The sequence below is a fragment of the Camellia sinensis genome, chromosome 15, assembly GCF_055761805.1.
Source record: "Camellia sinensis isolate YWXY chromosome 15, ASM5576180v1, whole genome shotgun sequence".
In the NCBI taxonomy this organism is placed as follows: Eukaryota; Viridiplantae; Streptophyta; class Magnoliopsida; order Ericales; family Theaceae; genus Camellia; species Camellia sinensis.
The window spans coordinates 144,813,335-144,819,334 of NC_138975.1; positions in this window are offsets into that span (position 1 = coordinate 144,813,335).

Genomic DNA, 6,000 nt, shown 5'->3' on the forward strand with positions numbered 1-6,000 from the left:
AGATATGTAAATACGGGGTTTACATACCATTTCTTGCGCATTACGGTTCGAACACTCGAACACCTATATGGATTCTCCTGCACAGTGGCAGATATGTAAATACGGGGTTTCGGTACCATTTCTTGCGCATTACGGTTCGAACACTCGAACACCTATACGGATTCTCCTGCACAGTGGCAGATATGTAAATACGGGGTTTACATACCATTTCTTGCGCATTACGGTTCGAACACTCGAACACCTATACGGATTCTCCTGCACAGTGGCAGATATGTAAATACGGGGTTTCGGTACCATTTCTTGCGCATTACGGTTCGAACACTCGAACACCTATACAGATTCTCCTGCACAGTGGCAGATATGTAAATACGGGGTTTCGGTACCATTTCTTGCGCATTACGGTTCGAACACTCGAACACCTATACGGATTCTCCTGCACAGTGGCAGATATGTAAATACGGGGTTTCGGTACCATTTCTTGCGCATTACGGTTCGAACACTCGAACACCTATACGGATTCTCCTGCACAGTGGCAGATATGTAAATACGGGGTTTACATACCATTTCTTGCGCAATACGGTTCGAACACTCGAACACCTATGCGGATTCTCCTGCACAGTGGCAGATATGTAAATACGGGGTTTCGGTACCATTTCTTGCGCATTACGGTTCGAACACTCGAACACCTCTACGGATTCTCCTGCACAGTGGCAGATTTGTAAATACGAGGTTTCGGTACCATTTCTTGCGCATTACGGTTCGAACACTCGAACACCTATACGGATTCTCCTGCACAGTGGCAGATATGTAAATACGGGGTTTACATACCATTTCTTGCGCATTACGGTTGGAACACTCGAACACCTATACGGATTCTCCTGCACAGTGGCAGATATGTAAATACGGGGTTTCAGTGCCATTTCTTGCGCATTACGGTTGGAACACTCGAACACCTATACGGATTCTCCTGCACAGTGGCAGATTTGTAAATACGGGGTTTCGGTACCATTTCTTGCGCATTACGGTTCGAACACTCGAACACATATACGGATTCTCCTGCACAGTGGCAGATATGTAAATACGGGGTTTACATACCATTTCTTGCGCAATACGGTTCGAACACTCGAACACCTATGCGGATTCTCCAGCACAGTGGCAGATATGTAAATACGGGGTTTCGGTACCATTTCTTGCGCATTACGGTTCGAACACTCGAACACCTACCCGGATTCTCCTGCACAGTGGCAGATATGTAAATACGGGGTTTCGGTACCATTTCTTGCGCATTACGGTTCGAACACTCGAACACCTATACGGATTCTCCTGCACAGTGGCAGATATGTAAATACGGGGTTTCGGTACCATTTCTTGCGCATTACGGTTCGAACACTCGAACACCTATACGGATTCTCCTGCACAGTGGCAGATATGTAAATACGGGGTTTACATACCATTTCTTGCGCATTACGGTTCGAACACTCGAACACCTATACGGATTCTCCTGCACAGTGGCAGATATGTAAATACGGGGTTTCGGTACCATTTCTTGCGCATTACGGTTCGAACACTCGAACACCTATACAGATTATCCTGCACAGTGGCAGATATGTAAATACGGGGTTTCGGTACCATTTCTTGCGCATTACGGTTCGAACACTCGAACACCTATACGGATTCTCCTGCACAGTGGCAGATATGTAAATACGGGGTTTACATACCATTTCTTGCGCAATACGGTTCGAACACTCGAACACCTATGCGGATTCTCCTGCACAGTGGCAGATATGTAAATACGGGGTTTCGGTACCATTTCTTGCGCATTACGGTTCGAACACTCGAACACCTATACGGATTCTCCTGCACAGTGGCAGATATGTAAATACGGGGTTTCGGTGCCATTTCTTGCGCATTACGGTTGGAACACTCGAACACCTATACGGATTCTCCTGCACAGTGGCAGATATGTAAATACGGGGTTTACATACCATTTCTTGCGCATTACGGTTCGAACACTCGAACACCTATGCGGATTCTCCTGCACAGTGGCAGATATGTAAATACGGGGTTTCTGTACCATTTCTTGCGCATTACGGTTCGAACACTCGAACACCTATACGGATTCTCCTGCACAGTGGCAGATATGTAAATACGGGGTTTACATACCATTTCTTGCGCATTACGGTTCGAACACTCGAACACCAATACGGATTCTCCTGCACAGTGGCAGATATGTAAATACGGGGTTTCGGTACCATTTCTTGCGCATTACGGTTCGAACACTCGAACACCTATACGGATTCTCCTGCACAGTGGCAGATATGTAAATACGGGGTTTACATACCATTTCTTGCGCATTACGGTTCGAACACTCGAACACCTATACGGATTCTCCTGCACAGTGGCAGATATGTAAATACGGGGTTTCGGTACCATTTCTTGCGCATTACGGTTCGAACACTCGAACACCTATACAGATTCTCCTGCACAGTGGCAGATATGTAAATACGGGGTTTCGGTACCATTTCTTGCGCATTACGGTTCGAACACTCGAACACCTATGCGGATTCTCCAGCACAGTGGCAGATATGTAAATACGGGGTTTCAGTGCCATTTCTTGCGCATTACGGTTCGAACACTCGAACACCTATACGGATTCTCCTGCACAGTGGCAGATTTGTAAATACGGGGTTTCGGTACCATTTCTTGCGCATTACGGTTCGAACACTCGAACACCTATACGGATTCTCCTGCACAGTGGCAGATATGTAAATACGGGGTTTACATACCATTTCTTGCGCAATACGGTTCGAACACTCGAACACCTATGCGGATTCTCCAGCACAGTGGCAGATATGTAAATACGGGGTTTCGGTACCATTTCTTGCGCATTACGGTTCGAACACTCGAACACCTACCCGGATTCTCCTGCACAGTGGCAGATATGTAAATACGGGGTTTCGGTACCATTTCTTGCGCATTACGGTTCGAACACTCGAACACCTATACGGATTCTCCTGCACAGTGGCAGATATGTAAATACGGGGTTTACATACCATTTCTTGCGCATTACGGTTCGAACACTCGAACACCTATACGGATTCTCCTGCACAGTGGCAGATATGTAAATACGGGGTTTCGGTACCATTTCTTGCGCATTACGGTTCGAACACTCGAACACCTATACAGATTCTCCTGCACAGTGGCAGATATGTAAATACGGGGTTTCGGTACCATTTCTTGCGCATTACGGTTCGAACACTCGAACACCTATACGGATTCTCCTGCACAGTGGCAGATATGTAAATACGGGGTTTACATACCATTTCTTGCGCAATACGGTTCGAACACTCGAACACCTATGCGGATTCTCCTGCACAGTGGCAGATATGTAAATACGGGGTTTCGGTACCATTTCTTGCGCATTACGGTTCGAACACTCGAACACCTTTACGGATTCTCCTGCACAGTGGCAGATTTGTAAATACGAGGTTTCGGTACCATTTCTTGCGCATTACGGTTCGAACACTCGAACACCTATACGGATTCTCCTGCACAGTGGCAGATATGTAAATACGGGGTTTACATACCATTTCTTGCGCATTACGGTTGGAACACTCGAACACCTATACGGATTCTCCTGCACAGTGGCAGATATGTAAATACGGGGTTTCAGTGCCATTTTTTGCGCATTACGGTTCGAACACTCGAACACCTATACGGATTCTCCTGCACAGTGGCAGATTTGTAAATACGGGGTTTCGGTACCATTTCTTGCGCATTACGGTTCGAACACTCGAACACATATACGGATTCTCCTGCACAGTGGCAGATATGTAAATACGGGGTTTACATACCATTTCTTGCGCAATACGGTTCGAACACTCGAACACCTATGCGGATTCTCCAGCACAGTGGCAGATATGTAAATACGGGGTTTCGGTACCATTTCTTGCGCATTACGGTTCGAACACTCGAACACCTACCCGGATTCTCCTGCACAGTGGCAGATATGTAAATACGGGGTTTCGGTACCATTTCTTGCGCATTACGGTTCGAACACTCGAACACCTATACGGATTCTCCTGCACAGTGGCAGATATGTAAATACGGGGTTTACATACCATTTCTTGCGCATTACGGTTCGAACACTCGAACACCTATACGGATTCTCCTGCACAGTGGCAGATATGTAAATACGGGGTTTCGGTACCATTTCTTGCGCATTACGGTTCGAACACTCGAACACCTATACAGATTATCCTGCACAGTGGCAGATATGTAAATACGGGGTTTCGGTACCATTTCTTGCGCATTACGGTTCGAACACTCGAACACCTATACGGATTCTCCTGCACAGTGGCAGATATGTAAATACGGGGTTTACATACCATTTCTTGCGCAATACGGTTCGAACACTCGAACACCTATGCGGATTCTCCTGCACAGTGGCAGATATGTAAATACGGGGTTTCGGTACCATTTCTTGCGCATTACGGTTCGAACACTCGAACACCTATACGGATTCTCCTGCACAGTGGCAGATATGTAAATACGGGGTTTCGGTACCATTTCTTGCGCATTACGGTTGGAACACTCGAACACCTATACGGATTCTCCTGCACAGTGGCAGATATGTAAATACGGGGTTTACATACCATTTCTTGCGCATTACGGTTCGAACACTCGAACACCTATGCGGATTCTCCTGCACAGTGGCAGATATGTAAATACGGGGTTTCTGTACCATTTCTTGCGCATTACGGTTCGAACACTCGAACACCTATACGGATTCTCCTGCACAGTGGCAGATATGTAAATACGGGGTTTACATACCATTTCTTGCGCATTACGGTTCGAACACTCGAACACCTATACGGATTCTCCTGCACAGTGGCAGATATGTAAATACGGGGTTTCGGTACCATTTCTTGCGCATTACGGTTCGAACACTCGAACACCTATACGGATTCTCCTGCACAGTGGCAGATATGTAAATACGGGGTTTACATACCATTTCTTGCGCATTACGGTTCGAACACTCGAACACCTATACGGATTCTCCTGCACAGTGGCAGATATGTAAATACGGGGTTTCGGTACCATTTCTTGCGCATTACGGTTCGAACACTCGAACACCTATACAGATTATCCTGCACAGTGGCAGATATGTAAATACGGGGTTTCGGTACCATTTCTTGCGCATTACGGTTCGAACACTCGAACACCTATACGGATTCTCCTGCACAGTGGCAGATATGTAAATACGGGGTTTACATACCATTTCTTGCGCAATACGGTTCGAACACTCGAACACCTATGCGGATTCTCCTGCACAGTGGCAGATATGTAAATACGGGGTTTCGGTACCATTTCTTGCGCATTACGGTTCGAACACTCGAACACCTATACGGATTCTCCTGCACAGTGGCAGATATGTAAATACGGGGTTTCGGTACCATTTCTTGCGCATTACGGTTGGAACACTCGAACACCTATACGGATTCTCCTGCACAGTGGCAGATATGTAAATACGGGGTTTACATACCATTTCTTGCGCATTACGGTTCGAACACTCGAACACCTATGCGGATTCTCCTGCACAGTGGCAGATATGTAAATACGGGGTTTCTGTACCATTTCTTGCGCATTACGGTTCGAACACTCGAACACCTATACGGATTCTCCTGCACAGTGGCAGATATGTAAATACGGGGTTTACATACCATTTCTTGCGCATTACGGTTCGAACACTCGAACACCTATACGGATTCTCCTGCACAGTGGCAGATATGTAAATACGGGGTTTCGGTACCATTTCTTGCGCATTATGGTTCGAACACTCGAACACCTATACGGATTCTCCTGCACAGTGGCAGATATGTAAATACGGGGTTTACATACCATTTCTTGCGCATTACGGTTCGAACACTCGTACACCTATACGGATTCTCCTGCACAGTGGCAGATATGTAAATACGGGGTTTCGGTACCATTTCTTGC